Source organism: Schistocerca piceifrons, chromosome 2 (genome assembly GCF_021461385.2).
Source record: "Schistocerca piceifrons isolate TAMUIC-IGC-003096 chromosome 2, iqSchPice1.1, whole genome shotgun sequence".
NCBI classification, from domain to species: domain Eukaryota; kingdom Metazoa; phylum Arthropoda; class Insecta; order Orthoptera; family Acrididae; genus Schistocerca; species Schistocerca piceifrons.
Genome location: NC_060139.1, coordinates 965,576,455 through 965,588,570, shown reverse-complemented (window position 1 = coordinate 965,588,570; position 12,116 = coordinate 965,576,455).

Sequence of the window (12,116 nt, the reverse complement as noted above, 5' to 3'; positions counted from 1 at the left end):
GATGCGACCACCATGACGCTGTAAATAGAACCTGGATTCATCCGAAAAATGACGTTTTGCCATTCGTGCACCCAGGTTCGTCGTTGAGTACACCATCGCAGGCGCTCCTGTCTGTGATGCAGCGTTAAGGGCAACAGCAGCCATGGTCTCCGAGCTGATAGTCCATGCTGCTGCAAACGTCGTCAAACTGTTCGTGCAGATGGTTGTTGTCTTGCAAACATCCCCATCTGTTGACTCAGGGATCGAGACGTGGCTGCACGATCCGTTACAGCCATGCGGATAAGATGCCTATCATCTGGAGTGCTAGTGATACGAGGCCGTTGGGATCCAGCACGGCGTTCCGTATTACCCTCCCGAGCCCACCGATTCCAAATTCTGCTAACAGTCAGTGGATCTTGACCAACGCGAGCAGCAATGTCGCGATACGATAAACCGCAATCGCGATAGCCTACAATCCGACCTTTATCGAAATCGGAAACGTGATGGTACGCATTTCTTCTCCTTACACGAGGCATCACAACAACGTTTCACCAGGTATCGCCGGTCAACTGCTATTTGTGTATGAGAAATCGGTTGGAAACTTTCCTCATGTTAGCACGTTGTAGGTGTCGCCACTGGTGGCAACCTTGCGTGAAAGCTCTGAAAAGCTAATCATTTGCATATCACAGCATCTTCTTACTGTCGGTTAAATTTCGCGTCTGTAGTACGTCATCTTCGTGGTATAGGAGTTTTAATGGCCAGTGTGTATTTAATGCTAACTTTCTCGTTATTATCAGCAGCTTCTGTTTCATGAACACTCCTTATCTTGCATGAAATACATTCTGTTGGTTTGGATGTAGGCTAATTATGCTCTCTCCGAGCTTATAAACAGAGTTCTGAACAGTTGGAATACACAGTACGATAGCAAGTGGGAGGGGGGGGGGGGCAGCCCTTGCTGTCTCTGTCCTTGCGTTTGCGACATGGAGCCCGTAGGTGGAACTATCTTTCCCACCGCATTCGTGGGCAAGTATTTCCATTGGCTGCTTGAAGTTCGCCGTAGAAGCTTCGAGTTCTTTCTACAAAATCTGTCAGTTAATACGAAGAAGGGCTCTATACGGAGCGCTTTTGGACGCCAGCCGATTGGGTTGTTGTGCTGCGTCCGGAAGCTAGGCCCGGAACTCGAATACACACGAAAAGTGCGCCCTGTCGGTACTGTTGAGGAACGAACGGGAGGTAGTTGAAGACGGAGCGAGCTGCAGCCTGGACCTTCCAATCTTCACAGAAGCTTTCCGACGAACCAAGGAGAACATGGTTCGCAGGAGAGCTTCTGTGAAGTTTGGAAGGTAGGAGCGAGTAAGACTGCAAGAAGGGGTCGTGAGTCGTGCTTGGGTAGCTCTGTTCGTAGAGCACTGCACGTGAAAGGCAAAGGTCCCGAGTTCGAGTCTCCGTCCGTCAAACTCTTTTAATCTGCTGTGAAGTTTCATTCGGTATGATACTTCGTAAAATGTAGATTCAAAATTTGTAAATGGTAAGCTTCTATCAACATCCACAGTATATGAAAGCTGAATTTCTCTCTGAGGTGCCCACCAACCCCCCCCCCCCCCTCACCTCCACCCCTCCCCCGTCGTTCCTATGCGGGCCGAGGTGTGCGCCTACAGTGTCCCCGGCAGACAGCAGCGAGAGCAACGCGTGGTCGCCCGCTCGTCGGCGCCAGCTCCGTGTGAAAGGTCTGCAGGCAGCAGGTGTGCAAACACACGGCCGCAGGCACTGCGGAACGCCAGCGGTCGACCCAAATGTCACGTCACTCACTGGCGATGTTATTGCGTAAAAATGAAATGTCTCACTGGACGCAAAGCCGCAGTGCCACGTTCATTTCGCGGGCAGTTTAGAACAAAAGCAATGAAATGGTTTCGCATACGCTAGTCGCTGGAAAGGTGAAAGGCTATTCGTTATGACAAAAAAGCGAGGAACAGAGAAACGTACAATATATTCAAAAGTTGCGCATCGTTATCTCAATAACGATAATTTTAGAAGACGAAATGGAAATAATAAAAATAATAGTAATACAAAAACGGAGAGACCTCCGAGAACCGTACAAGACCACGTCAGTGGGTGTGGAAGTTATAGGATTTGCCGGATAGTTATAACACAAGTGCATCTACTCTCCGACGTCTTGTATGGGCTATAATTATCGTATGATAGCGAAGTTTATTAGACATACTAACGTGTTAATGCGGAACCGATATATGCCGGAAAGAAAATTAGTTCCAGTTGCCGCCACCAGCTGCAAATCTGGCGCTGTACACTTTTTGCATGACGGCAAAGACATCCACGCTGTCAGCTGACAAGCCATAACGTCAGTGAACAGTGTAGCTACCGAGAGGAGAGAGCGTCCAATTAAAACTCTTTTAAGTGATCGGCAGCAATTGCAGCTCTACATCGAGAGAGTTTCACCGACTGAATAGGGTGAGGAGAGGCTCGATGTCGTTAAATGCTGTAAAGAAGTTCATAATGTACGACAAAATATGGGTGAGCTTGGTGTGACACCTGCAAGAGGAAAGCGTCCTATACCCGTGGAAGTTACTGACAAGGTTACTGTTCTAACTGACCACGCAGCACGTGCCTCTGGTACTGCATGTGTATGTGCAGTGTCACGAGAATAGTTTATCCCACGGTCAATAAGGAGGAAAGTTTTGCAGTCTACTTCACACTGGAACCCAAAGAAGGTCCAGGTGGTGCAGCAACTGAAACCTCACGGTCCGCAGCAACGTTATGAATTTGCTCTTCGATTTTTGGCGCGGACTGATATTGATGACATGTAGCCTGGCAACATTCTGTGGAGTGGGAAGGCACATTTTACACTACAGGGTGCAGTGAAACACAGAAATGCTGATTCTGGGATACTGTTAAACCGCTTGTTGTGCACGAACAGTGATTTCGCTCTCCTTACGTGAAATTGCGTGGATTCACAAGCATATTTCCTCTCGGTCTGACCTCCTTTGAAAAGAATATCCTCAGAAGGGCTGTCAGATATTCCGTGACGTCTGCACGTTATCGAGGCCTCCTCGTACAGCATGTGATTCGTGCTTTGGAAAGCGTGTAGAAAGCACAGTTTTTATGCAAGAACGATCAACTCCTCATGTCGCTTGCCCACTGAAAGATCTGCTTAAAGCAACCCTCCACGAACGTGTTATCTCAAGAGCTTACCTACATGCGTGGCCTGCAAGATCACCTGATCTTATTCCAGATGACTTTTGGCTTTGTCAGGGACACATTCGCTCTGTACCTGACCTGAAGGCTAGTACACAGGAACATGTTGCTCAGATTCCACCGGAGCTGCTGCGAGCAACCGTTGATCACGTCGTTTTACGGATGCAGCATCTCGTCGATGTCTTCGGTGCTCAAATTGAACGAACTGTGTAAATGGCGGTTAGTAATAAAGTCAACATTCTGCCTTTCTCACTTGCTTGACCTTCTCTGCCCACGGCCCGTTCCTAATCCATTACAAATGGAAACGTTTCTATATATCTTTCTTGCATTCACAGCCCCAGATTTCCACCTAGTGGCAAAAACTGGAACTGATTTTTTTCCAGCATAAATCCGTTCTGCGTTAACGCATCACAATATTTACCAAGTTTCGTTGGTATAGGATGATTACAGCCCACACTGGACCTCTGGGAGTAGTTGTACTTTCATTATACCCACCCGCTATATTCTGAAGTAGCAGAGAGTAAATAGTAGCTGCCAGAAGTGGGGGGGATCAGAAGAAACCGATAACACACATTATGTATCCATGCAAATCTCTGGAACCCGCCGAAGCTTTGAAAAGAAATAACGTCATCAAAACAATACATCAAAAGTTGGGGCAGTAGTTTCAGTTAATGAATTCTCCAGACATGATCCTATTAATGTTATATAAAACTAAGAATTTAAAAAATGTTAGAAACGCAGCATATTGATTGATAAGATATATAGCTCAAAATAATCATGAATAGAAGTTGTGCAACTCACATACTTCAGAGTAGTTGCATACTTAGGTGCAACCAATTAGCTTAGCGTATCAAAGTTAGGATATTAGAAAGGTTGCTCGTCTGAAAATGCTTTTTATACATTCACTAATCAAATAGTCTAGTGTGATAATAAATCTCATTAGTGAGAAAGCAATAGACGAGATGGTAAATGATATTTTCCAAAGAAAAGTTTGGCAGTTCTCTGAAAATGGACTCTTCCTAAATTCTGAAAAGAAAACACGCAGTACATTCCATTCTGTACAACAAACAGAGCCATACCAATAACTGACGTAGTACATGAGCAGCATTAGTAAATGGAGTAGAATGTTCCAAACTTTTGCATGTAGATACTGATGAAAACTTGAGCTGTAATAAGCACATTACTGAGCTTCTGAAACAATTAAGATCAGCGAGTTCTGCTCTTCGTTTAATTAATAATCCTGGAAACAGAAGTACCAAACTCCTAGCATATTTTGCATACTCCCACACAGTTAGTATCTACTGGAATAATTTTCTGGAGTAATTCATCAATTAGAGAGACAGAACTGATTGCAAAAAAAGCGAGCGGTAAGAATAATACATGGTATTCACCCACAAACGTCGGTAGGTAACTTCTTCAAAGAGCTAGGCATTTTAACTGCGCTGTCATATTGCATATATTGTCCAAAGAAATTCGTCATTAATAATCAGAATTTGAAGAGTGATGTTCATGCCTAACACACTTAAGAATATATTAACTTTTATTACTCCTTGTTAAAGATGTCAGTGGCTCAGAAATGAGTTCAATATGCAGCAACAAAAATTTTTGATCATTTGCCCCACAACACAAAATTTCTGATAGGTAGCGAACCAAGTTTTAAATCTTATTTACAATAATTTCTCCTGGGCAACTCTTATTCCGCTCTCGAATTTCTACTTAAAAATGCTAGCCAGTTAAAAAAATATTATTACGTGAGTAGGACTAAAATGATAATGTGTTTATTAATATTAACACTAACCATGTACGTGTATCCTGTAAACTGACTCGTTGCACATCTTGTCGATAAAAGAATCGTTGAGATGATCAATGGAACATGTAACTACACTACTGGCCATTAAAAGTTACACTACTGGCCATTAAAATTGCTACAGCACGAAGATGACGTGCTACATACGCGAAATTAAACCGACAGGAAGAAGATGCTGTGATATGCAAATGATTAGCTTTTCAGAGCATTCATACAATATTGGCGCCGGTGGCGACACATAACACGTGCTGACATGAGGAAAATTTCCAACCGGTTTCTCATACACAAACAGCAGTTGACCGGCGTTGCCTGGTGAAACGTTGTTGTGATGCCTCGTGTAAGGAGGAGAAAAGCGTACAATCACGTTTCCGACTTTGATAAAGGTCGGATTGTAGCCTATCGCAATTGCGGTTTATCGTATTGCGACATTGCTGCTCGCGGTGGTCAAGATCCACTGACTGTTAGCAGAATATGGAATCGGTGGGTTCAGGAGAGTAGTACGGAACGTCGTGCTGAATCCCAACGGCCTCGTATCACTAGCAGTCGAGATGACAGGCATTCTTATGGCTGTAACGGATCGTGCAGCCACGTCTCGATCTCTGATTCGACAAATGGGGACATTTGCAAGACAACAACCATCTGCACGAACAGTTCGACGATGTTTGCAGCAGCATGGACTATCAGCTCGGAGACCATGGCTGCGGTTACCCTAGACGCTGCATCGCAGACAGGAGCGCCTGCGATGGTGGACGACGAACCTGGGTGCATGAATGGCAAAACGACATTTTTTCGGATGAATCCAGTTTCTGTTTACAGCATCATGATGGTCGCATCCGTGTTTGGCGACATCGCGGTGAACGCACATTGGAAGCGTGTATTCGTCATCGCCATACTGGCGTATCACCCGGCGTGATGGTATTGGGTGCCATTGGTTACACATCTCGGTCACCTCTCGTTCGCATTGACTGCACTGAAGGGAGGACGTTACATTTCAGATGTGTTACGGCCCGTGGCTCTACCCTTCATTCGATCCCTGCGAAACCCTACATTTCAGCAGGATAATGCACAACCGCATGTTGCAGGTCCCGTTCGGGCCTTTCTTGATACAGAAAATGTTCGACTGCTGCCCTGACCAGCACATTCTCCAGATCTCTCACCAATTGAAAACGTCTGGTCAATGGTGGTCGAGCAACTGGCTCGTCACAATACGCCAGTCACTACTCTTGATGAACTGTGGTACAGTGTTGAAGCTGCATGGGCAGCTGTACCTGTACACGCCATCCAAGCTCTGTTTGACTCAATGCCCAGGCGTATCAAGTCCGTTAATACGGCCAGAGGTGGTTGTTCTGGGTACTGATTTCTCAGGATCTATGCACCCAAATTGCGTGAAAATGAAATCACGTGTCAGTTCTAGTATAATATATTTGTCCAATGAATATCCGTTTATCATCTGCATTTCTTCTTGGTGTACCAGTTTTAATTGTCAGTAGTGTAATTAAGCAAGTCATAGACTCAGGTGTATCCAAAAATGTAATAGAAAACCACCTGCTGTGGAAAGAGAAATACAGAAATCTAACAAACGAAATAAAAGTCACGTGTAAACAGAAGTCGGCGAACATCGTCCGTGGAGTAATATCGGACACTGTTGGTATCCCAAACCGGTCTCCATTATGATCTAAAATAGCGTCCTTCGTTCTGTTGGCAACTGCTTTAGGTAGTTGCACTGAGCGCCAGCGGAATATTCAGTCGAGTTCCAGAAAATTGGTAACTTACCGATTATTTGCTGCTTAAGCCGTAATCATTATTAATACAATGTTAGAATGAGTGAATAAATAAATAGTAATATAATAAAATCTTTGAAAATTAAAGATAACTATGCTGCAAGTATGATGTTTTTCTGTACGCTTCATTCAGTACTCTAGAAGTAGAGCAGGCTGTTTAAAAGCTGATTTTGGAGGCTAGTAGACATAAATGATTCTCAAGGGCCAGTAGAACTGCTAGATACTTACCGTATCTGCTGAATTGTTGGTCCCCAGACTCCAGATTACGAATTATAGATCCACCATTGCATCCAGAGGAAAAAAGAGAAAAAAAACCAACAGAGAAAATGCACGATGTTATTACAAACCCCAAAAACAACAAGATAAGAAAAATATTAAACATGGCTGCGAACCAGCGACTAAATAATTCTGAACAGTTTGAAAAAATAAGCCAAGCAGTTGCAAAACAAAGGTTTACTAGACCGTGACCTGGTTTCGATATTTCTAAAAATATCTTCTTCGGAAGGAGTGGGTTCCAAAAATGGAAAATCAATGGCCATGCCTGTTTTTAAAATTTTAAAACCATTGTCCATATACTTTGTGACAGCCTTTGAGACCTAGGCAGGTACATATTTCAAAATCTTAAACATGGCTGCGAATCAGCAACTGTATAAATCTGAAGAGCTTGAAACAATCACCCAACCAGTTGCAAATCAAATGTTCATTAGCCCTTAACCCAGGTTTCGATATTTGCCTGCCCTGGTATCAAAGGTTGTCACGAAATATATGGATATTATTTTTAATATTTTAAAAACAGGTATGGCCATAAATTTTCATTTATATGGCCCACTCCTTTTGAAGAAGGTATTTTAGAAATATCGAAATCTATGTAAAGGGCTAATATACCTTTGTTTTTCAAGTGCTTGGCTGAATGTTTCAACCTCTTAACAAGATAACCAGGAAAAAGATTCGACACCAGCAGAAATGTTTCATCTAAGATGCCAATAAGTAAATTAACCGTTATTTGAGATTTATTTCTTAGAGCTGTCAGCGTAGTGTTAATTCGTTTTCTTTTTCTTCAACACAAAAAGTACGTTGATGTTGATCTGTGTGAGAAATAATTAAAAGTTCTTATTCCTACCTTCTGTTGTCAAATATGATCAGCAGTCTGCTTTTTCACAGTCGTAGGCACACTCTCAGCTAAATAGCGGATCAAATCCTGAGAAATTTACTTTTTATTTGCATTTTTGCCGCCTTTGATAGATTAGTCCTTTGCGTTTCCGCCTGGGTCCTAGTGAATTCTGAAAAATTTAACAATAGAATAAAGTTCAAAAGGGGAAGGATTTATGTAATTTCTTGACTAACAAGCCTCTTCTATTTTCAAATGTTTTGTAAACCAACGTATTTGGCTGGTAAATTACGTTTATTATCCCAAACCTACCAAAACACAGCAACTGAAGTCCCAAAATTGTTCTGCTGCACAAAAACTTTACTTTCACTATGCCTCAGAGCATCCACTTTTCCGAGAACCACACACAAGAAAAACTGTTGATGCTCATAGGAAACATATGGGATTGTTTTCAACAACAGAATTTCGACGTTTAAGCTTCATCCACAACAAACTATCTGCGTGAGAACCTACTCACTTTCTCATATGCACAAATTCAGACACACATTTTTTGCATAGATAATTTCTTCTCAAATTTATCCGACTGCACAAAAACAGCTGCTATCCATTTGAAGCTCGAAATGCACGGTGAAGCTATTGAAAGCTCATTGGTTTGTATTACAAACATTAGCTACTGATGGGTTTTACTCTGTGAGCTAGTCTTTTACTTGAATTTAGAGATATACATACAAAATCATTTACACAAGAAATTCCAATTTTGCAATTTTTATAGTGACTTGTCAATATGTTACATGTTTATCGTTCACATTCCGATGTTTTTACATTACACATATATATGCACACACAGGTGTTAGTGACACAATATTAGTGATTATCATCACTTTTATTCCACTGCATCCTATAGAAAATCGTAAGAACTTGGAACATGCAACTTGAGTCTCAGGGAGTAAAACAAACTTACTAAGGAGGAAAGCCACTAGGTAATAGCGTATAATTTGCTGGAAAGTCAACAAGAAAGAGAAACAACAAGAGAATTACCATCAGAAAAAGAGAGCTCAGGGTGACCAAAGGCATGGCAAACGACTAATATTGACAAAAATTCCCTGAAATGAGGTCAAACTAAGTTGAAGAGGGCGATAAGTTCTGAGACTGTAGGAATCTTAGAAATGGTAAGAATACGTGGACTTGGAAAAATATCTACAGTAAGAAGTGCATCCCCTGGAACGTCAAAATGAGGCTCTATAACAACGAAAACAAAACAGAATACGGTACCTCTATGTCAATGACTGCCTTTCGATGAACTACTGCGCTACTTTAGGTATTAGATGGTGTAGCATATTTAATGGGTGCAGTCCCGAAATTTCAAATCATCAGAGAGGCCTACCAGAACGTGCACAAATGTTCTAAGGTGACGAGGAAGAAGACGTTAACGTTTCCACGATCTCTGACCGGAATAAATGGATACTGGTTTATCAAAACAGATATTGAACTACTCCTGGAAAAAGAATACCGCTACACCATGGATAAAGGAACTTAGAAAAAAATGCAGAAAAGTTTCGATTATTAAAAGTATATTTAGGAGCCGACTACAAAATCTAGAAGGATGTCTGGCTGCATCAATACAAAATGAGCGTTCTTAGGCAAGATAACAAATTGAGCAAGCCAACAGGAGTAATATAGACAGAGAAACTACGGACAGCGAAAAAGGAAAAATACTCTGGACAAAGAAAAAAATGGGAACTGTAACATGCTCTTAAATGGTCAATATGAGGAAAAACATAAATGAAAATTCAACTGTGCGAGAATAACAGTTCGTTAGGTATTGCAGTTTCCTGGTATCTGTTACCTGTATTTATAGTCAAAATAAAATAAAAATTCTCGTCTAACAATGCAGTTCACAGTTCCATACGGGCTAATTAAAACCGCTGACTTGCAATAATAATATTTTCTGACACGTCAAATTATGTTAACTTTATTTTCACTGTCACTTTCATATCGCAGATACAAATCACTTAAAGAGATAACTGAAACGTAAAAACGCGGTTAAAATCTATTTCTTTGTGCAGACAACCCTACTCCACATTCTCGAGAAAACATTCAGAGTTTAATACAAGAGAAACTGTGTAGTCCTACAGTTTCGGTAAAGGATCGGGGTGTCACTCACCAGACTGAATTGTTTGCTGTTCACAAGACCACCGTAGTAATCATATTATCATATAAAATGATTCCATTTTGCTCTGGTATAAGAAGCGTGATAGAGTCGCTACAGACCTGTCTGTGAACTCACAGTTTCATGTGGAAGAAAAGCTTACCATGGGTGACTGATGGATGACAATGGGTCTCAGCTTCGAATCAGTTCAAAGTACCTCTCATATTTTACCAAGATAATTAACAATAAATTGGGACTGCAATGAGAATGATTCTCCACTGTTTTCCAGCCCTTTGTCACGCTTGAGAAATTTTCTGAGGTATTAATACACAGATTTTTCGATAAATTGTCGGATATGGATGTTGACGAAACATTGTGTTTAAAATATCGATCCAACATATCTGACTTTGAGTGTATCACATTGATTGATTTCCATCTGGGGCAAAATCTGTCATTATTTGGATTTCTTTTATGCAAAATTTGTTAAGGTAATTTATAAACAAGTTTTACCAACAAATCTTAATAATTATTATAAAAACGTTTACCGTTTTCATCGGTTTTAAAATCAAGGAAATTAGCCAAGTCATTAATCACATTAAATCTATGTCAAAAATAACAAAGAAATTGTTATACTAAACAGAAACTAATGCTTTGAAATCAGCAACATTGACTTATTTTAAAGTTCTACTTTGCGTCTTAGATCAATATTTGCTCAAGGAAGTGATATTCAAAATTTGTATCAATTTAAATACTAACAAAAAATCATCAATTAAGGAATGGGCTTAATCCTAAAATAGTTGAAAATGCGCAATAAACTGTGTAGCACGCAGATATAAGCATCTGAGGCATATTCTTTGCAGATGTAACTGAAGACAAGCCTCCAATATATGTTTGCGATGGAAGGAAACAGTTTAATACTTAAATTGCCAAAGTAACTGTGACACAGATTTCTCCAAACTATTCTCTCGTCAAGCGCGCTAAATATATACATTCAATTCTTTGTATTTATTCATCACGTTCCACGGGAACCCATACGAGAAAGTTACTTGGTCGTGCAAAGAATTAGCTCGTAGTTTATATAATGTATATTGGAAAATTTATAAACAGAAGTATTAATAAAAGAAGACACAAACTGTACAACAGTGTACGAAAATATAACACATTACACAGTAAAATTCCGAACTACAGTGGGGAACTCCTGTACAGTGTAGAAAAGGAGGTTGCCACAAGGGAATCTTTCAGCTTAAATTTATAGTCTTGTGGTGTGTCATCCCTCTTTCTTTCAATACTGCTGGAAGCCTACTGATAATGGAACCTGCTAAATAGTGAACATCTTTTTGTTAAATGCCCAAGAAGGTGTTAGCAGAGTGCAAATCGGTTTTTCGTCTTCTTTTCGCTAACTGAATGAATTAGCCAATATTGTCAACAACAAATTCTATGATGAAATTTGTGTATGTAGATGGTAAAGTTAGAACTCCGAAACAGCTGAACGACGGGTTACACGAAGTTAGAGAACTGACAGTCCCGATCAGTGTGACCGTGCTGTTGTGGGCTGAGAATATTCTTGGTGAGTGCACATAGTTGCCCCAAAATATGACACCATACTAGATGATGGAGTGACAGTACACAAAGTAGACAAGCCTTGGCATTTCAGTGTCACAAAGAGTGGCGATTTCTCATATAGTGAAGACAGAAGCATTCAGTTTCTGCATAAGACTTTGAACGGGATACTTCCAAGAAAGCTTTTCATCTATCCTAAGTCGTAAGAATTTTAAATAGTTGATTTCACTGACTGTTTGGTCATTTTGGGACAGTAAAATTTAGCTTTCACAGGAGTTTCATGTCATGAACTCTATTCATTGCGTTTTGTTGCAGTTATGCCTTAAACTATCCTTTGAAATCTCACTATTTGCACAATATTATTTGATTTATCTGCAAAGAGAAACTTTCTCCAGAAGGAACTATCCCAAAATTAAATTCTATTCGGAAAGATAAATTCTCAAAAATCGATATAAATATGTAAATAACTTCAGCCAGTCACTTCATTTATCTTTCCACTACGTTTTCAGATGATCAGTCTTC